This window comes from Sorex fumeus, unplaced genomic scaffold (genome assembly GCF_029834395.1).
Source record: "Sorex fumeus unplaced genomic scaffold, SorFum_2.1 ptg000054l, whole genome shotgun sequence".
Classification (NCBI taxonomy): Eukaryota; Metazoa; Chordata; class Mammalia; order Eulipotyphla; family Soricidae; genus Sorex; species Sorex fumeus.
This window is the reverse complement of record NW_026606111.1, coordinates 44,299,219-44,322,374: the sequence shown is the minus strand read 5'-3', so window position 1 is coordinate 44,322,374 and position 23,156 is coordinate 44,299,219. Positions and strand designations below refer to the sequence as shown.

Below are 23,156 nucleotides of genomic sequence, written 5' to 3'. Positions count from 1 at the left end.
ATATAAAGTAACAAAGTATGAGATTAATACCCAAGAATAGCTGAGATCAGCACCAGGAGGATTACACCATAACTTAGAGGCCAGCCGGGTATCCTAGAGGAAAGGGCTGTTCAGATAGAGAAGGGAGCACCAAATAAAGGATGTTTGGAGGATCCTCCCAGGAGGGGAGATGCATGTTGAAAGTAGACTATGGACTGAACATGTTTGCCCCTCAATGCCTCTTTTGCAGATCACAACACCCAAAAGGAGAGAGAGAACACAGGGGATTGCCCTGCCACAGAGACAGGGGGGATGGGGGGATGGGGGTGGGAGGGATATTATCCATGGTGGTGGAAAATGGGCACTGGTGGAGGGATGGGTATCTGATCATTGTATAATTGAAACCAAAGCACAAAAAACTGTAAATCTATAACTGTAAAAAAAAATAAAATAAAATAAAGGGAAAAAAATTCTAAGGAAACCCAAGCATAAAAATTTGTAAGTCTACAACTGCACCTCATGGTGTTTCACTAGTAAAAAAAAATAAATTTATTAAAAAAATAAAAAAATAAATAAAAAAAAAAGAAATTGAGCTCCCATTTGACCCAGCAATACCACTCCTGGGAATATATCCCAGAAAGGCAAAAATGTATAGTCGAAGTGATATCTGCACTTGTTTGTTCATTGCAGCACTCTTTAAAATAGCCAGAAACTGGAAGAAACCTGAATGCCCAAGAACAGATAACTGGTTAAAGAAACTTTGGTACATCTACACAATGGAGTACTATGTAGCTCTTAGAAAAGATGCAGTCATGAAATTTACATACAAGTGGTACAACATGGAAAGTATCATGCTAAGCGAAATGAGTCAGAAAGAGAGGGATAGACATAGAAATATTGCATCCATCTGGGGGATATAAAGTAACAAAATATGAGATTAATAGCCAAGAATAGCTGAGATCAGCACCAGGAGGATTACTCCATAGCTTAGTGGCCAGTCGGGCATTCTAGAGAAAAAGGCAGCTCAGACAGAGAAGGGAGCACCAAATAAAGGGTGTTTGGAGGACCCTCCCAGGAGGGGAGATGCATGTCGAAAGTGGACTATGGACTGAACATGTTTGCCACTCAATGCCTCTTTTGCAGACCACAACACCCAAAAGGAGAGAGAGAACACAGGGGATTGCCCTGCCACAGAAGTAGGGGGGGATGGGGGGATGGGGGTCGGGGGGGATATTATCCATGGTGGTGGAAAATGGGCACTGGTGGAGGGATGGGTATCTGATCATTGTATAATTGAAACCAAAGCACAAAAAATTGTAAATTTACAACTGTAAAAAAAAATAAAATAAAATAAAGGGGAAAAAAAGTAGACATAACTTCAGGCATATAATATAAATATAATCCTAATAAGAGTAAGTAGATCTATAGCACTGTCCTCCAGTTGTTCATCGATTAGCTCTAGCAGGCCCGGTAACATCTCCATTGTGAGACTTGTTGTTACTGTATTTGCAGTAATATTTTCAGTATATCCTGAGAGCCTCATTCTCTTAAATGCCTTCTCTGGCAATATCAGGCTCCAGAGGAAAGAACTTTTTCCTGGGAGGATTGCGAGATTCATGGAATCTTCTATGAAGGCTTTGCAAAATCATATTGAATACGTCATGGGTAGCTTACCAGGCTTCACCATGCTGGCGAGATACTCTCGGTAGCTTGTCGGGCTCTCTAAGAGGGACAGAGCAATTTAACCCAGATTGGCGAGGCCGGCCACTTGCAGTGCAAATGCCCTACCGCTGGGCTATAGCTCCAGCAATAAGTATATAATGTAATAGTTCATGTTAAAAAAATTGCAAAAAAATACAAAAGTGCATAAATTTGAGGGAATTTTTACTATGCCAAAAGTTTGCGGTTGTTAAAAATCAAATAAAATCCTAATAGTGAAAAAAAAAGATGCCACGCCACTGTCTGAGCAAGTGAAAACAGAGATAGATAAATGGATAAATGGGACTATCTTAAACTAAGAAGCTTCTGCACCTCCAAAGAAACAGTGACCAAAATAAAAAGACAGTCTACAGAATGGGAAAGGATATTCGCCGAATACACATGTGACAAGGGGTTGATATCCAGGATATACAAAATACTGGTTAAAATCCACAAGAAGAAAACATCCAACCCCATCAAAAAATGGGGCAATGAAATGAATATAAACTTTCTCAAAGAAGAAATCCGAATGGCAAAAAAAGCACATGAGAAAATGCTCTACATCATTAATCATCAGGGAGATGCAGATCAAAACCACAATGAGATACCATCTCACACCTCAGAGACTGGCCCACATTCAAAAGAACAAAAGCAACTGATGCTGGCGCGGATGTGGCGAGAAAGGGACTCTCCTTCACTGTTAGTGGGAATGTCGACTGGTTCAGCCCTTCTGGAAAACAGTATGGACGATTCTCAAAAAATTAGAAATTGAGCTCCCATTTGACCCAGCAATACCACTCCTGGGAATATATCCCAGAGAGGCAAAAATGTATAGTCGAAGTGATATCTGCACGTGTTTGTTCATTGCACCACTCTATACAATAGCCAGAAACTGGAAGAAACCTGAATGCCCAAGAACAGATGACTGGTTAAAGAAACTTTGGTACATCTACACATTGGAGTACTATGTAGCTCTTAGAAAAGATGAAGTCATGAAATTTACATACAAGTGGTACAACATGGAAAGTATCATGCTAAGAGAAATGAGTCAGAAAGAGAGGGATAGACACAGAAAGATTGCATTCATCTGGGGGATATAAAGTAACAAAATACGAGATTAATAGCCAAGAATAGCTGAGATCAGCACCAGGAGGATTACTCCATAGCTTAGTGGCCAGTCGGGCATTCTAGAGGAAAGGGCAGTTCAGATAGAGAAGGGAACACCAAATAAAGGGTGTTTGGAGGATCCTCCCAGGAGGGGAGATGCGTGTCGAAAGTGGACTACGGACTGAACATGTTTGCCACTCAATGCCTCTTTTGCAGACTACAACACCCAAAAGGAGAGAGAGAACACAGGGGATTGCCCTGCCACAGAGGCAGGGAGGATGGGCGTATGGTGGTTGGGGGGATATTATCCATGGTGGTGGAAATTGGGCACTGGTGGAGGGATGGGTATCTGATCATAGTATAATCAAACCCAAGCACAAAAAATTGTAAATCTACAACTGTACCTCATGGTGTTTCACTAATAAAAAAAAAATTTAAAAAAAGATGATCAATATATCCTAGAAAAATCAAAAAATCTAAGAAAAAGTATGCTATGCATGTAGCAAGTATCAGGCTGTTTTAATTATTACTACTTTTAGTAAAGTTTGCGGTTCAGGAGGTTAATTCCTCCCATTTTCTTTTTCCCAAGAATTGCTTTAGCTCATCATGGGGGTTTATTGTTCCATATAAATTTCAGGAGTGTTTGCTCCAATTCTTTGAAGAATGTCATGCGTATCCTAATAGGGATCACATTGAATTTCTACAGTGCTATTGGATGTATTGCCATTTTGACAATATTAATTCTCCAGATCCATGAACAGGGGATATTTTTCCATTTCCTCGCATCCTCTTTTATTTCAAGAAGCAGCGTTTTGTAGTTTTCTTTGTAAAGTTCCTTTACTTGCTTAGTTAAATTAATTCCTAGGTAGTTGATTTTCTGGCACACAATTGTGAATGGGATTGTTTTCATCTTGTCATTTTCTTCTCTCTCACTATTTGTGTATAGTAAAGCCATGGATTTTTTGGTATTTATTTTATACCTTTAACTTTACTCTCGAGTGTATTATTTCTAGGAGTTTCTTGGTAGAGGTTTTATGGTTCTTTAAGTATAGTATCATATCATTTGCGAATAGTGAGAGCTTGATTTCTTCCTTAACTATTTGGATGGCCTTAATCTCTTTTGCTTGCCTAATTGCTATTGCTAGTATTTCCAGTACTATGTTCAAAACCAGTTGAAAGAGTCGGAACCTTATCTCGTTCCTGATCTTAGGCGGAACGCTCTCAGATTTTCCCCTTTGAGGATGATGCTTGCTGTATGCTTGTGGTAGCTGGATTTAAATATATTGGGGTAAGTCCCCTCTATCCCCAATTTGGCGAGGGTTTTCATAATAAACGGATGCTGGATCTTGTCAATTGCTTTCTCTGCATCTATTGATATGATCATATGATTTTTATCTTTTCTTTTGTTGATATGATGGATTATGTTGATTGATTTCCGAATGTTAAACCATCCTTGCATCGCCCGGGATGAATCCCACTTGGTCATGGTGTATGATCTTTTTGATGAGTTGTTGAATTCTATTTGCTAGTATTTTGTTCAGAATCTTCTCATCCGGGTTCATCAGTGATATCGGCCTGTAGTTTTTTTCTCTCATGGTGTCTTTGTTTCCATTTGGTATTAGAGAGATATGGGCTTCATAGAAACTGTTTGGGAGAGTTTCTGTTTTTTCAATTTCCTGGAAAAGTTTGAGAAGGACGGGCAGTAGATCCTCTTTAAAAGTTTTGAAAAATTCGGTAGTGATTCCATCTGGACCTGGTTTTTTGTTTTTGGGAAGAATTTTGATTACAGTTTCAATTTCATTTATGTGACTAGGTCTATTCAGGTATTTTATATCTTCTTGACTCATCTTTGGGAGATTTTAGTAATCCAGGAAGTTATCCATTTCTTCTAACTACTCTTTTTTCTTGGCATACAGACTTTCAATGTAGTATCTGATGATCCTTTGAATTTCTTTGGATTCCATTGTGATATCTCTATTTTTATTTCTGATTCGGTGTATTAGTGTTTTCTCTCTCTGTTTCTTTGTGAGTGTTGCTAGTGGTATATCTACCTTGTTTATTTTCTCAAAGAACCAGCTCTTGGTTTCTTTGATCTTTCGGATTGTTTCTTAGGTTTCCATGTCGTTGATTTCTGCTCTAAGTTTTAGATCTTTTTCCTTCTGCCCAATGTAGGATCCTTTTCTTGATCCTTTTATAAGAACTTGAGCTGTGAAATAAGTTGCTTATGTGCATCTTTTCTTCCGTCCTTAGATATGCTTGCAGAGCTATGAATTTTCCCCTTAATAGGGGTTTAGCTGCATCCCATAAGCTCTGGTAGTTCGTGTCTTCGTTCTCATTTGTTTCCAGGTATCATTTGATTTCTTCCTTGACGTCCTTCCTGACCCACACATTGTTCAGCAGTGACTTGTTTAGTTTCCAGGTGTTCGATTTGGTTGTCCGTGTCTGTGTGTGATTCACATCTATCCTCAGTGCATCATGGTCTGAAAAGATTGTTGATACTCTTTCTATCTTCCTGATTCTATTGAGGTATGTTTTGTGGCCTAGCACATAGTCTATTTTGGAAAATGTTCCATGCGCACTGGAGAAGAATGTGTATTCTTTCTTTGGGGCGTGTAAAGCCCTGTATAGGTCTATAAGTCCTATCTCTTCTATTACTTCATTCAAAGACAATGTTTCCTTGCTGAGTTTTGTTCTTGTTGATCTATTCAGAGGTGATAAGGCGATGTTGAAGTCTTCATCTACTATGGTGTTGCTAGCACTGTCCTCTTTAAAATCTGTTAGCAGTTGTTTTAAGTATCTAGCTGTTCCTTCATTAGGTACATATACATTTAAGAGTATGATTTCTTCCTGTTGTATGTATCCCTTGATGAAGAGAAAGTGGCCCTCGCTGTCCCTTCTAATCTTTTTCAGCCTGAAATTAATGTTGTCGGATATTAGTATGGCCATCCCAGCTTTTGTGAGGGAGCTGTTTGCTTGTAGGATTGTTTTCCATCCTTTCACTTTGAGTCTGTGTTTGCTCTGATTGTTCAGATGAGTTTCTTGTAGACAGCAGAATGCTGGTTTCAGTTCCTGACCCCATTTTGCCACTCTGTGTCTCTTTGTAGGTGCATTTAGACCATTGACATTAAGGGAGATTATTGTCATGGGGTTTTGTGCCATCTTCCTTTAGGAGTTGATTTACACGTGTTTTCCTTCTTATCTTACAGGAGCCCCTTTACTTCTTCTTTTAGATTTGGTTTTGAGTGTATGAAGTTCCTGAGTTTGTGTTTATCTAAAAAGTGGTGTATCGTTCACATCGAATTTGAGTTAGAGTTTAGCTGGATAGAGTATTATCGGTGAGGCGTTCATTTCTTTGAATTTTTTCACTATATACAACCATTGCCTTCGGGTTTGGAGGATTTCCACTGATAGGTCTGCTGTGAATCTAAGGGGTGCTCCTTTGTATGTAATTTCCTTCTTTGACCTTGCTGCTTGTAATATTGTGTCTCTGTCCACAGCATCCATCGTTCTGAATATGATATGCTTGGAGTGTTTTTTTCTGGGGTCTCCTTTAGCTGGTACCCTTCTGGCTCCTTGGAACTGGATGTCTGCTTTCCTTAACTCTGGGAACTTTTCAGCAATGGTTTCTTTTACTCTAGCTTTTTCATTGGGGTTGTTTCCCTTTCCTTCTAGTACTCCAATGATTGTAATGTTGTTCCTCTTGGCGTCATCCCCTAGGTCTCTGATTCTCCTTAGAGCCATTTTGATGTCTTTTCCTATTGCTTATTCTTCCCAGTGGGAGTTCTGTTGCTCATCTTCAAGCTCGCTGATCCTCTCTTCAGCTGCACTTATCCTATTGCTAAGGGCACTTACTAACTTTTTAATTTCATCCACTGAATCCTTTATTTGTGACTCTTCTTTTTGTAGCTTTTTAAAATTCTGTTCTCTTTTCTTCCTGTATTTTCTTGACTCTCTGTTCTATTGTTTCTTTCATTTCTTATTTTAGTCATTGGATATCTCTTCCATTGATTCTTTGAGTAGATCCTTGAACACCCTCTGCATTTTATCCTGGAATTCTTTATCAATGAGAGCGCAATTGTGGACAACCTCGATTGAGAATTTTTCTTTTCTTCATATTCTCCTTGTGGTGGAGATTTGCGCTTTGGAGGAGGTACTTTTTAGTTTTGAGCTTCTACAGCACATTTCATACAGGTCTTTTCTTAGAAATGGAGTAGGCGAGTGGAATGTTGTTGTATTCTAGTAGAGGTGGTCAGACATTTTTAGTCGGTATTAGTCGACAAAGTGAGAGATGAAAGTCCTGAGTGCCCAGATTGGGAAATATAACTGCGGCTGGCCACCCAGGAGAAGGCCACGCCCACTTCTGGGAGGACACACCCCTATATGGTGGCCACGCCCCTGGCCCATCCCAGGGTCACTCCCACCCAGGTTCCTGGAATGTAGGAGGAGGGATGGAAAATCCCATGGAGCTGCCTCAAGTGTCCCCTTCTGGAGGGTGTCCAGTTCTGCAGGAAAATGCGGGGAGCTGGGGGTGAGGAGTGGTGAACCTGGCTTGTGCTCCCCCTACCCACCTGGAGGGGAGGCGCTGATTTGGTGATGGACAGTCCCAAGGAGCTGCTGCAGGTGTTCCCCGCAGGTGTCCCCCTGTGGAGGGTGTCGAGTTCAGCGGGAAAAGGCATGGGGCTCTTGTTTTATTTTTACTTTATGTTCCAATCTTAATGGTATCACCAGCTACTCAGTGAACCTAGCTAAACCCTAATGTCTCTTCCACTTTCTCCTGCACAAGTCTCTGCTTTCTGACAAAAGGGAGGACCTCAGAATGCTGACATAAATCTAATACCCAGGGCTGCAGGAGATAGTGTAGTGCTTATGGAAATTGTCTCACATGCACTCAATTTGACTCCCAGCAACACATGATTGCCAGAGTATCAAAGGCTGTATAGCATAGGAGGACCCCAAGCACCATGGCCACATTTTCTGAGAATTGTCTGTAGGGCCCCCACACCTCCTGAGCATTGCTTTAGAGACTCTCCCAGCAACCAAAAAATATGTAATGTCCCAGAAACATGTACTTGTCTTAAATAGGGAGCCTCACTTGAAGTGAGGTTCACAAGGAAATATTGCATGAAAACATAAATCAAAGAGCAGGGGAGACAGTGTAAAACATGTGAGTACAGATCATATATTTGGTGAAATGAGTTAAGATTCAGATGCCCTAGTCCTCGCACCAGGGATATTCCTTCAAAAATGCCCCAATATACTGGAAAGGTTCTAGAACATTAAATGACTGAAACTCAGTTATGAGCAACTTTGTAACTGTGTATCTCTTAGTGATTCTAATCGATAAAGTAAATTTTAAATATACCCATCAAAGTAACCTTTTTACCACTAAATGGGAAAGATACTTTCTAATGCTTATCCTCACGAAGAGCTCAACAGAGTGTGACACTTGCCAGGAAATGTTCTCCCTTGCATTTTTCTCATGATACTTATTAGTACTTCACTCTTCTGTTTCTTCCCTTTTCTCATGCCAAAGCTTCGCATCTCCCTTGCAAGCTCCTCAAACATTATCCATTCAACATTGATGCACTTTGCCACTGCTCCTCTTGGCGTCTTGTCCACGAACTGATTCTAAAACATAACATAGCTGCAATTACAGTATTCATGCCAAAGGCAGTCATTTATATATCTTTGGGTTTAGTTTTCTACAAGCTATTGGCACACAGGTGAGTAACATTTTTTTTTCCTACAGAGAACACAAAAATAGTTATGCTGGGTTTTAAAGTTCCATCAGTATTTTTAATGTTTTATTGAATATCTGTGATATAGACCATTACAAATCTATTCATAATTTGCTTCCAGTCATACAACGATCCAACTTCCATCCTTCCTCTAGTGTACATTTCCCAAAACCAATATTCCTGGTTCCCTAAAACCATCCCCCAAGAAACTACCCCCACTCCCAGCCTGTCTCTATGGCAGGATCTTTGATTCTTTCTCTTTGTTTCCTTTTTATTTTGTGCATTAAGGGTCTCATACAGGTACTAAGAGGTCATCATCTTTGTTCAAGGAATTGAGCATTTTTATCAGGAAGGTAAGGTTGGAGTAGCTTTGAGGTATGGAAATGACTGCTGAGGCTTCCATAAGTACAGGGCAGTGAGTGTAGGATGCCCATCCTGCCCAGAGAAAGCCTGGAGATTTCAGTCACAAAACACACATATCCGAATTTTCAGCTGTTATGTTTCAGTGAGAGCCATCCTGAGACGGTGGAAACCAGAGGAGGGCATGGTGGCGATTTTGTATTGTGGGAGAAAGTGGCTGCACTGGGTTCTGGTTGGGTGGGCACCAAACTAACCTGCCTCCCTCCGATTTACCCTCGTGTCTTCAGCCTTTTGCAGTTCCAAGGTTAACTGTGACTGTTGATATCTTCCAGATTTGTCTATGGGTCTCTGAAACAAGACCAATCCATTAGCTTGTATAGCTGAGCCAGGGGTGGTTTGTTAACATGGCTCCCACATATCTTTCGGGAGTTTAATTTCTCGGGAAATGTAGTCCTGAGTTGTTGGGAGCCAGCCAGAGGCACAGTGGCCATTTGAGGTTATCGGGAAGCATGAAGACACCATCAGACTGTTGATGCACTCACCTGAGGGTACAGGTTGACTTTCTGCAGGCACTGCACAACCAGACTACAAACATTCATTGAATGAATGAACGAATAATCAACATTTTCAAAATGTGTCTCTTTCTTGCATTTTAGAAGGGTAACTTCTAACATGAAAATAATCTTCACGGTATAATCAAGACCTATGATTTATTCTTAATATATTTAATAAAAGCTAAACATTTTGGAAATTTATACAAAGAAATTCTTTTAAATTAACTGTCTTCATAATTTACTTATAAATTACAAAGATATCACTGTTTCTTCCACTGTTCTTAGCATAGAAATTTACAGACAGAATGTGCTAAGTAAAAATTCATTTTGGCACTTCTGTTCAATGTAGTACTGGAAGTACTTGGAATAGAAAATAGATAAGAAAAAGATATTTAGGGTTTTTCATGTATGAAAGGTAGAAATAATCTCTCACTATTCACAGAAGATATCATACTATATTTAGAGAATACTAAAATCTCTACGAAAAAACTCCTAGAGGCAATAGACTTTTATAGTAAAATTGCAGGCTATAAACTCAATACCCAAAAGTCTATGGCTTATTTATATGCAAATAATGAGAGAGAAGAAAGTGACAGGAAAAAGCAATCCCACTCACAATCGTGCCTCAGAAAATCAAGAACCTTGGAATCAGCTTAACTAAGGAGGTAAAGGACCTATACAATAAGAAATTAAAAAATGACACGAGGAAACGGAAACATATCTCCTGCTTATGGAATGGGAGAATTAACATTGTCAAAATGGCAATTCTCCAAGAAGCATTGTAAAAATTCAACTTGATCCCTATAAAGATACCCATGACATTCTTCAAAGAAATTGATCAAGCACTCCTGAAATTCACATGGAACAACAAACGCACACGAATAGCTAAAGCAATTCTTGGGGAAAAGACGATGGAGGCATCACCTTCCCCAACCTCAAACTCTACTACAAACGATAATAATGAGAACAGCATGGGACTGAAACAAAGGCTCAGCTGCAGACCAATGGAAAAGGATTGAATATACTGACACACACCCTCAAATATATAATCATCTAATCTTTGATAAGGGAGCAAGAAATGTGAAGTGGTTCAAGAGAGTCCTTCTAAACAAACGGTGCAGAAAAAACTGGACAGCTATATGCAAAAAAAAAAAAAAATGGCTCAAACCTCTACCTAACACCATGCACAAAAGTCAGATAAAAATAGGTCAAAGTCATCAACATCACACCAGAATCCCTCAGGTACAGTGATGACAAGGTCGGCAAATCCCTCCACGACATTGAAGCTAAAGGTATCTTCAAATATAACATGCAACTTGCCAAGCAACTGGAAACAGAGATAAACAAAGGGAACTATCTTAAATTAAGCAGCTTTTGTACCTCAAAAGAAACAGTGACCAGAAACAAAGACTCCGCCATGCGGGCAAGATACTCGCAGAAGCCTACCAGGTTCTCTGAGAGTGAGAACTGGACAATCAGAGTTACTCTCTTCTAAATAAGATCCAGTCTCTGGATGTTGGCTATTGATGGCATTACATGGATCCAGGGGTAGATCGTGGTTTTAACACTTAATTACTAGAAGATGGAGGATTTGGAAGGAGGGGACACAGTCTTGATCTGAGCAGCCATGGAGATCTCATCCCCCGGTCCCGCACATTTGGGTTCCTCTTCCAGTTCCTTCATGCATGAGGCTCCTTCAAGCTTGGGAAGAGTGGTCTTAAGCGTACCTATGGCTGGTTGCAGAGGTCTTCAGCTGCCGGGTCTATGCTCAGGGCGGTGAGGGAATCTCACCCCGCCATCTCCAAGGGGCACCAGTGAGGAAAGCCAGGTGCGAGGTCAGGAGACTGTTGTTTTAGACATATTTGGAATTAATTTTAGATCGAAAAGTACGCATCATTGAAAATACTTATGTGCTTAGTAATAAATTACTACAAACTTATTCAATCATGTCAGAGACCTCACTCTGCTCAGAGAACTAGATTTTAATTACAGATCCGTTTTGCCCATGTGTCATGACTGAGAATCTCTATCAGTAGATATGAAACTCACTATACACAAAGATGCACACAGGTTACTATGAGTCATCTATGTTGTTAATGTGAGTTGGCCATTAAACTTCACTGAGACCCTTTGTTCTGTCCTTTATAGGAGCCATATGAGTCTCACCTTCCGTTCAAGTTGAACTTGTAATAAGGTGGAATGAAATCATCAATATGCTTCTCAGCTCATCCTTCAGGACAAAAATCCTACATACATTCAAGGTGGTCAAAGTGCAGACAACACCATCCACCTTTTCCTGGAGAAGTACACGGGACTGAGGTGAAAACAGCAAAAGGCTCTAGTTTAATGGTCTTAATTAAGGTTTCAGGGAATGACATTAAACAACCTCATATACCATCTTCCAAAAGAATTATTTTGTAAAACTGATGCCTAGGGTATGGTAAAAGATAATATGGTAAAAACCATATTTTTCTTTCTGGGACATTAAATTTCTAAATCTATTTATTCATGCTGCTTTGAAATACATTCCTTGATTAGGAATCATTGTCTGCCATAGGAGTGAGGAAGGACAACACTCAAAGTAATAAGAAGAGAAAAATATGGAAAAATTAACTCCTACTAAGTTTAACACATATACTAAAATTGAAATGATAAAATGATGAGCATGGTCCTTGCACAGAGATGATATGCAAACTTGTAAAGCATTCCATATTTTTGTTGCAAGAAGAATGAACAGGTCTACTTTAAGCTAAGACAATCCCCACAAGTACAAAAATTCTACATAAAGAGAGCACAAATCCACACCACAACAATCTCTCTCAATGTCAATGGACTAAATGTGCCAATTCAGAGGCACAGAATGGGAAGATGAATTAGAAAACTGAAACCAACATTCATTCTGCTGCCTGCAAGAAACACGTCTGAACAATCAAAGCACCCATGGGCTAAAAGTAAAAGTCTGGGAAACAAGTTTTCAAGAAAATATCACCTCCACAAAGCTGGAGTGGCGATACTAGTATCAGACCACAAGGAATTCAGGCTAAAGATTATCAGAGACAGTGAAGGTCATTTCTTAATGATCATGGGATATGTACATCAGAAAGAACTCACCCTCCTCAATGTATATGATCCTAATGACAGACCAGGAAAATACTTAAAAACAACTTCTAATTGACTTATAGAAAAACATTGATAGCAACACAATACTAGAAGGAGATTTCAACACTTCTTTGACACTTCTCCATAGATCAAACAGACTGAAGCTCAGCAAGGAAATATTTTCTTTAAGGGGAGTAATGAACAACCATTGGCTTAGGGAAGAAATCAAAGAGGAAATAAAAAATTTCCAGAAACAAATGAGAATGAGGACACGAGCTACCATAACTTGTGGGACACAGCAAAAGCAGTGTTAAGAGGAAAGATTATAGATCTGCCAGAATTCATTAGGAAGAAAGAAAGGGCCTACATGAATAAATTAGAGGTCAAGATTTTGTAAAATGACGAACAAAAGTAGTCCAAAATAGGCTGGAGGAAGGAAATAATAAAACTTGTACCAGACATCAATGAGCTACAATCCCAAAATACAATCCAAAAGACCAATAAAAGCAAAAGCTCGTTCTTTGAGAAAATAAATAAGATCAATAAACCATGAGAAGCCTCTCAAAAAAACAAAGAGAAAGAATTCTAATAAATCAAATCAGAAATGCAAAGGGGGTTATCCTAATAGAAACTACAGAAATACATAGGATCATCAGAGATTATATTGAGATTCTTTGCAGCAGGAAATGAGAGAATTTTGAATAAATTGATAAATTATTGGATTCCAATTACCTCCCAAGGCTGAACCAAGAAGATTTGGAATACTTGAACCTATCACTAACAAGGAAATTGAAATGATGGTCAAAAGTATCCCTGCAAACAGAATCCATGGCCCAGATGGATTCAATAGTGAACAATTTCAAACCTTTAAAGAGGAACTGCTTCCAACATTTTTAAGATTTTCCAGGAATTGAAGAAACAGAAATACTCCCAAATAGTTTCTATGAGGCAAAGATCACCCTAATACTCAAATCGATAGAGACACCACAAAAAAAGAAAATTACAGACCTATTTCCTTGATGAATACAGATACAAAGATTTTCAAGAAAATACCAGCAAAGAGAATCCAGAAACTCAACAAAAGATCACACACTATGACCAAATAGGTTTAGCTTGGGGATGCAAGGATGGCTTAACATTCTCTAGTCAATCAACAGAATACACCATCTCAATAAAATAAAGATAAAAGTCATATGATCATATCAATAGATGTAGATAAAGCATTTGATAAGGTCCAGCACCCATTCATGATGAAAAACTCTCAACAAAATTGGATTTGAAAGTGCTTTCCTCAATCTAGTCAAAGCAAATTACCACAAACCTAAGGCAAGCATTATTCTCAAGGGGGAAAAACCAAAGACTTGGAGCAGAAATCAATGAACTAGAATCCCAGAATACAATCAGGCACAAAACAAGTTACCCACTCTCACACCTCCTATTCACCATAGTACTTAAAGTACTTGCCATATGATTTCGGTAAAAAAAAAAAGATATCAAGGGCATCCAGATAAAAAAGGAAGAACTCAAGCTTTTACTATTTGGAGATGACATGATACTATACTTATAAAATCCCAAAGAATCTACAAAAAAGCTCCTGGGAACAATAGATTTGTTTAGTAAAGTAGCATATTACAAAATCAATATCTGGTACTCCATGGCTTTCCCATATATTAATAATGAAAGAGAAAAAAGAGATAGAGAAAAACAATCCCATTCACAATAATACCTCAGAAAATAGAGTATAATAGAATCAACTAAAAAGGTTAAGGAACTATACCAAAAAAAAAAAAACCCTACAAAACACTACTTCACGAAATAAGAGAGTATATGAGGAAATGGAATCACATCCCATGCTCATGGATTGAGAGGTTTAACACTGTCAAACTGGCAATCCACCCCAAAGCTCTATAAAGATTTAATGCACTTTCTATAAGGATACCCATAACATTTTTCAAAGAAATAGATTAATCACTCTAAACTCATACAAAACCTTAAACTCCCATGAAGAGCTAAAGCAATCTTTGGTAAAAAGAAGAAGGGAACACCTTCCCCAATTTCAAACCCTAGTACAAAGTTTTAGTAATCAAAATACCATGATATTCAGATAAAGACAGGTCTCAGATCAATGGAATATAGTCAAATATCCTGACGCTGGCCCTCAGATTATTATTACCTAATCTTTCTTAAAGGCTCAAGAAATATGAAGTTGAGCTAGGAAGTCTCTTCAGCAACTGGTGCTGGGAAAACTGGACAGCAATATGCAAAAAAAATGAACTCAGACCTCTTTATAGTGCCAGGCACAAAGTCAGATCAAATGTATTAAAGACCTCACTATCATACCTGAATTCTTAAGATATATGGAGAAAAATGTGGGAAGATCCCTTCATGACATTAAAGCTAAGGGAAACTTCTAGAATGAAACACCACTGACCAAGGAAGAGGAAGTGAAGATAAACAAATGAGACTAGATTAAACTAAGAAGTTTCTGCAACTCAGAAAAAATGGTGACCATGATCGAAAGACAGCCCACATAATGTGGAAAAATTATTTATGCAATACCCATACAATTAACCTCAAAATTCTGACTCCTGTATCATTAAGAATACTAAATAGTTCCTGTGAATTTTATTCTTCTTCACATATATTTACTCTAAAATATTTTAGATACACTTTTAAACCACAGGTAAAAAGGAAAAATTATAAGTTTTTTTAAAAATAAAAAATAACCCCTATACATAGCCAGGTGCGACCCAAAAAACAAAAAAGCAAGCAAGCAAGCAAGCAAGAAAAAATTTAAAAATTAAAAAATAATGCCGTTTGCAATGCTAAGGATCAATCCCAGATCATCATTCTTTGCGTTTTTGGGTCACACGTGGCGATGCACAGTGGTTACTCCTGGCTCTGCACTCAGGAAGTACTCCTCACGGTGCTTGGGGGGACCATACAGGATGCTGGGAATCTAACCTGGGTATGCCGTGTGCAAGGCAAATGCCCTACCTGCTGTACTATAGCTCCAGCTCCCTCCCTCCCTGTGATTCATCATCTTGAGGGCCTCAGATTTTTACCTTCCATTTGGAAACTTCATCTTTACATTGACACAGTAAATTGAAACCACAGAACCATTGAACGGCATGTTATAATGGTAGCAGCCATGAGCAAACATTGATAACCCATAAGTTGGCATGAATGACTTCTGTCTCAGAGGCTTCACTTCTGAGGATACCGGTCACTATCTCCTTTCTGTTACATATCCCAGGATCAGAACCTACATCAGGCCATCAGTAGAAATTGTCCACCCGAAATCTAGCCTTCCACTGGGATCAGAATCCTTGATCCATCTAACTTGAAATTTTTCATTCATGACTTGTTGACCTTGTTTCAGGTGGATGCATCCAGAGCATAAACTCAGCTTCCCGTTGTTTCCACAGGAAACCCAAATACCTAAGAATGTTATCATTTCTGACGCCACTCTTAAATATTTTTTTGGAATCCCACGGTAAGATACTATCATTCGTGTTATAATATTACTGTTATCTATAGTTCGGTCTCCCCAAAGAACTCTCTACCCTCCTCACTCCAAGTGCAGACTCCAGTGTATCATGATCCTGAACGTACTTATAATAGTTTCACTCAGGTTCTCCCCTAAAGTGTACAAGTTAAGTTCATACCAATCCAAGTTCTTATTCCTAAACTACCAGAGTGGGCTTGTTCCTCAAGCTTGTGTTCTCCCTTGAAGAAATACCGTGCTTCCTTTCTCTATGTCTCTCTTTGCTTGTTTTGTTAAATGACTGTTCTCGCTTGAACATATATTCCATTCCACCCTACAACTGTTTCACAATTTTCTAAGAGTTTTTCAATAAAATATATTTTGTTTCACTAAACTAAAACTTTGAAAACACCAGAGCATTGTTAAAACCAGTATTTGTATCTTTTAAACCACAAATTTTGAAAATGAAAGGTGGTAAAGCAATGGAATACTACTCAGTTGTATGAAGTGAAATCTTCTTATTATTTGTATATAAAATGTATAACATGAGGAAATTATGTTTAGTGACAAAAACCAGGCAGAGAAAGATAGGCATCCTACAAGTTCATGCCTATGTGGCATATGGAGAAAACAAATTAAAAGAATAAAATGAGACAGACAAACGTCTAAAACATTATTTATATTCTATGATTTATAATTCAATTAACAATGGTTTCTCATACACATAATTCCAACAAGACACTCCTCATTCTCTCAAAGAACAAACCCTCCCTCTCCCCCAATCCCCCAGAATCCCTCCCTCCTAATCCCCTGACCCAATTGTGTGGATCAGTTCTCCCCTTACATTGCTCTTGAACATTTGTTGCTACCTTGCTGTGTGTCTTTACATCCCACATATGAGAAAAATCTCTCTGTATCTGTTCCTTTCCTTAAGGCTAACTTTACATGCATGATATCCTCTAGTTTCATCCAATGTTGAAAATTACATAATTTTGATCTTTTCAAAGCAATAAAAACAAACTTTAGAACTATGAGACTATTTAGTTACCAGATCGAAAAGTATAATCAAAGTGGGAAAACTAAACAATGGTGAATGACAGAGTAGGCCTTTCAGTAGTGAGTGTAATGTGATACATGCAAGTAGATTCTGCATAATCCTAAAATTTATGAAATTCTATAATGTAATTCTATAAGGTTTTTTTAAATAATCAAAAAAGTATTTAAATAATTTACATTTATCTATGATTATGACGTATCTTTTGTGTCAAACTATCAGAAATAAAAAGAATGTGAGATAGAGATATGGTGTATCACTATACTTTTAAACAAGAGAAGCGCTAAAAATTTCTGTGTCTTGATGAACTCTCATATAAATTGACTCCAAAATCAAATTAATATACTCAAGGAAAAATAAAAGTCAACCAATTTAATCTTTTGCCTTCACTCAGGTTCCCATCTGCTGATCTCTGGCAGACGAAACAATTTTTATTTTATTTTATTTTTTTAAAATTTTTATTAGTGAAACACCATGATGTACAGTTGTACATTTACAAATTTTTGTGCTTGGGTTTTGATTATACAATGATCAAATGCCCATTCTTCCGCCAGTGCCCATTTTCCACCACCATGTATTCCAGTATCCCTCCCACACCAATCCCCCCCCCCCCCATCCCACCCTGCCTCTGTGGCAGGGCATTCCCTTTTTTTTCTCTCTCTCTTTTTGGGTGTTGTGGTCTGCAAAAGAGGCATTAAATTGCAATCATGTTCAGTCCATAGTCAGAATTTTTATTTTCAAAGTATTTCTTGGCAGAGGTTTGGCATTCTTTGCTAGCAACCAACTCATTTTCTTCTGCATTTTTTTTCTAGAAATATATACTTATACTAAGACTGATTAGTTATGGCACCAAATTGACAAATGTCCCTGTTTTTACTTCAGTTCTATTTCCTAATTATCACAAATTATTAGCAGTGGATAGAAAATAACTAGCCCAAAATTCGTGGGGGAAATGGAAATGTTTATGCTTTCCATAGTTTGGAAAATCCCTGTCACTAGTATAGTGACATACATCTAAATTTGTAAACAAAATGATTAAGAAGAGGTAAACCATGACTGCCACTTCAAGGAAGAATGGGCCTTCAGCAAATATCCTTGGTTTCAGAAGGATGGCTCTGACTTGGATTGGGGGCAAACATGAGAGCTGTGAGCTACCTGCAGTTAACACATGCTCTGAGGCTATGTGGTGACACTGCTGAGAAATGTCGAGAGCCCTGATTAGGTAGGGTCATGGGGGAGAATGGAATGATGACAAGAAAACAGAGAAACAGGACAAGATCATAGATTCCTTTGAATAAAAGTTTTCATCTCTAATGTATTAATCTGTGAAAAAGAGAACCAACTTCTTCTCATTCTTCCTGGCAATATATTATCCTTACATAATGCTTCAGGAAAAAAACGCTTCCCTTGTTAGTTATTATAGCCTGAATATCTGTGAGGTCTTTGAACTCTTTCTATATATACAGTGCTGATGACTGAAACCAATCTCACTATTCAAGTATCTAAACTGCAATGTTCAGACCATTTAGCTCTCTAAACTCTGATGGCTCCAAATCTTCTAAGATCAGCTTTCATCTCTTCCATGATATCCAGGCTTCTCTTCTGAACTGTCAACTCTCCCTTTCTTTCTCCCTCTCTCTACCAACTATGGTCTCCCTGCCAAAATTTGCCAAGACAAGCCTTCTTGAAATATAGACATAAGTTGACTTCTCCTTTTTTTTTAAATTTAGGCAATTTTGATTTTCAAAGTCATTTATATTGGAGATTTGTCATACAATATTCCAATTCTAATCACACCACCAGTGTCTGCATCCCTCCACCAACAAATGACCCATTTTTCCCTGCATTCCCACCAATTTCCTTGACAAACACATTTTGAAGTTTTACTATTGTACTTTGGGTTGATACATACAGTAGTGTTGGCATTGGTGGTTAAGACATAAACCTCAACTTTTTCATGCTGGCCTTACTGGATCAATGCCCACTGACACCATGTAGGGGAAATATATGAGAACAAATCATTTAGCTCCAAATTTTTCTAATAATCTTTAAACAGTTCTGATCGAAAAGAAAATAGTGAGAACTGGAGGAGACAACCCCTTGTCAGCCTGCAAAGTCTTTTCATTTTTCCACATTACAAAAGAAGAAATCAGTGAAGGAGGTCTGTCATCACGCAACTTAGGTGACCCTGCTGAGGTGTGTTCAACAGGGTGTTTTGTGCTCTTCTCTCCTTCCACCAGAAGTCCCAACCCTATGATTTTTGTCTCTTCAGTCCGCATAAAATGAAAAAGTTTTACCACACAGACATCCATGCAATGAGCCCAGCCAAGGTGATAAAAATGAATTTCAGCACATTCATAGGTTATTCATGGTGGTAGAATCTAAATATCATATTTTTGTATTGAATATGCAGGAGACACATATTACAAACCTTTTCATGATTCAGTTTCAATCATAGGATATTTTAACACCTAACCTCCACTAGTATACATTTCCATTGCTAATGTCCCCAGTTTCTCTCCCACCACTCCCTCTCCCAACCCCAAACCCCACCTGACAGCCTGCTGTCTCTACACTATGGCAGGCACCTCTCTCTCTCTCTCTCTCTCTCTCTCTCTCTCTCTCTCTCTCTCTCTCACATACTTTGGGCATTATGGATTGTAATACAGAGAGGGAGAAGTTCTCACGTTTATTCCTTTACCTACTTTCAGGACTCAGTTCTCACCCAGAGTAATCACTTCCAACTATCATTGTCATAGCGGTCCCTTCTTCGGCTACATGCAAAAACATAGCCTCAGAACTCTGCCTAACACCATGTACAAAAGTAAGATCAAAATGGATTAAAGACCTCAACATCAGACCAGAAACCATAAGGTACATTGAAGATAAAGTTGGCAAAACCCTCCATGACATTGAAGCTAATGGTATCTTCAAAGATGCCACGCCACTGGCCGAGCAAGTGAAAACAGAGATAGATGAATGGGACTATCTTAAACTATGAAGCTTCTGCACCTCCAAAGAAACAGTGACCAAAATACAAAGACCGTCTACAGAATGGGAAAGGATATTCACCGAATACACATCTGAGAAAGGGTTGATATACAGGATATACAAAATACTGGTTAAACTCCACAAAAGAAGAAAACATAGCGGTCCCTTCTTTATTCCAAATGCTCGCCTTCAGCACTTGTGGCAAGCGTCCAACCATTGACCATTTCTCCTGGCCGGTGTTTCTGCTATCCTTGGGTATTAGTCTCACATTCTGGTTTTTTATATCCAAAAAATGGGGTAGTCCAATCAGTATACCCCTTTCCTTCTGACTGATTTCATTGAGCATGATATTCTTCCCTGTACATCCATTTGTAAGCCAATTTCATGATGTCAGTTTCCTGCCAAATGCATAGTATTCAATTGTGTAGGTATACCATAGTTTCTTCTGGCTATTGTGAATGGTACTGCAGATGGTATTTCTGTTGTAAATATCTTGTTTAATGTAAATTACATAGGAAAATCCTTCCCACGTTCCAAACATACAGAATCCACTCACTAACAGAGCTTTTTTTAATTTTTTAAAAAAATATAATTTATTATGATGCTTTCTAAAAAAGGGAAGCTATTAACAAAAATTCAGGGAAAACATATTTTATAAAAGCGAAAAAATATAACCTTAAGAAAGGACAACAGGTACGTGTTCTTGCTCCTCAAAAATCCATGTGTTTCTTGATATATTGTCAATATCTTTCGATAGCCTTAAAATTCTTCAACTTAATTTCTAAACACTATTTAAAGTTATATTAATTTAATAGGTGTAATCAGCTTTATAGAATATTTATTTGATTCTTTCATATTTTACATAAACAACGTTTGAATTAACCAGAGCACTGTAGCACTGTCCTCCCATTGTTCACTGATTTGCTCGACCAGGCACCAGAAACGTCCCTATGGTGAGACTTGTTGTTACTGTTCTTGGCATGTCGAATACTTCACAGGTAGCTTGCCAGGCTTTGCCATGAGGGAGGGTTACTCTCAGTAGCTTGCTGGGCTCTCTGAGAGGAGGAGAGCAATCGAACCCAGGTTGGCCATGTGTAAGGCAAACGTCTTACTCACTGTGCTATGGCTCCAGCCCATATATATATTTATACATATATATGTGTATTTACAGACACATACATATTGATATATTCCTCTTACACGGCTCTTAAGCTCCAACTCATATTTTTTCCTCCTCCAATTCTTTACTACTTCTCTCCCCATACTTGGGGCTCAACTAATTTTCCGAGTCCCCTCAGATGCATTTCTGAGGCCATGATAAAGGAATGCATAACACATACATGCAAGGAAGGCACAAAGCATATGTAGATAAATTTCATATGGACATATAATTGTGATGACAAGTTTACAAACTGTATTCGCTTCAAGTACAGAGTTCCTGATCTCTGGAACTGTGTATTCATACTCCATGCACCGTCAAATATCCAGCTACTGTCCACAACTAACTAACAACAATCCCCTACCCATTTCAGTCATTTACTTCCCCTCCTATAAGGACGATTTTGATGTCAGAGTGTAAAGGTTTTATTTTACTTTTGTTTTATTAGTCCATAAGCTCAGGTGGTGGATTACTCAAATGTCTTTATTTGAGCTCCTAAGTATGTCTAAAATATAATGTAATCAATGAGGAAAAACACTTTGTATGTGAGAGAAAGTAAGCCAATGTCTAAAATCACACAGCAAATGTCAAAGTCAAGCTAAAATGAGGCTTATAAAATTCTACTTGAATACTTACCTTCATTACTCCGTGCTGTTTTTACTTGACTGCTAAGTTTATGGATGATAAATCTAATGAAAAGCTTTGAAAAGTATTATTCCTTACCTGACATGGTCAGAGAAGAGGAAATACCGATGAAAGGTAGACGAGAAGAGGAGATGGTAGGAGAGTACGTCTGAACACTGAAGAGGCTTAAGACCACAAGTGTTCAGTACAAATGAGTGCTCACACGTGATTGGTCATTGGTCACTCGTCACTTGCCATGATGTTTCAAATTTGTTTACAAACTACTACATGGGACCCCCAAGATTCTACCAGTTGGAGGTTTGTTTGGTGGGAGAATGATGTCATAAACTAGGCAGTTGAAAGTTAGAGCCTAGCCAATCAGGAGGTCAGAATCCCAAGAAGACCACCGGATTGGATAGAGAGCATGGTAGAATGAAGCAGGCTATGGAGATGGAATCCTACAAGACAGTTATAACAGGTTCATCTTCGTCAGACTCTTGTGTTAGAAAAATATTCTCATTATACTCAAGAGCTTACATATTTCATTAACAAATCAAAAAAATTACTATATAATCGTTTATATTGCACTGTTAAAGAAACAACATTTGGTATTACTAGTATATTTTAGATAACTTTTACAGCACAGCAGGTAGGGCATTTGCCTTGCAGGAGGCCAACCCTGATTCCGATTCCTCTGCCCGGCAAACTACCCAGTGTATCTCATCCACATAGCAAAAGCCTGGCAAGCTCCCCATGACCTATTCGATAGGCCAAAACCAGTGTCAACATGTCTCACAATTTGGTTTAAGATGTTACTGGTTCCCGCTCGAGCAAATGGATGAACCGCGGGAGGACAGTGCTACAGTGCTATGATTGAAAAAAATTGTGGTTTCTTTCAATATGACAACACTTACTAGGATAAGTTGTAGATGAATCGCGATGTGTTAAAATAAATAAAATGAGAAGAAATAGTAAATGCACAGGTATCTTATTTGTACAAAACTAACAGTTGTTCTCAATTTAAAACTGTAGAAAATAAAGAAAAACATATGCTCATTGGTGCAAAATTTTACAATCTGAAAGAAAAGGACAAAAACCAAATTAAGTGATCAAAAAACAAGCAACACCAACAAATAGTGGCAATTAATATGATAGGCCAAGGATGAAAGGTTTTAAAAAATTAGTGCTGTGAAATAAATCAGTATTTTGCTATTAAATTTGAATAGAAAAAATAAGCATAAAACATGATCATATAATGTCTATTGAAAGAAGTGTAAATGACTAGTAAACACAAGAGCAATTTTCT

The 23,156-nt window shown here is 38.2% G+C and overlaps 1 pseudogene; it reads left to right on the top strand.

The window, feature by feature from the left end:
• The first annotated feature begins 12,059 nt into the window (after positions 1 to 12,059).
• LOC130033807 (uncharacterized) lies at positions 12,060 to 12,153 on the top strand (annotated as a pseudogene).
• Positions 12,154 to 23,156: the final 11,003 nt, after the last annotated feature.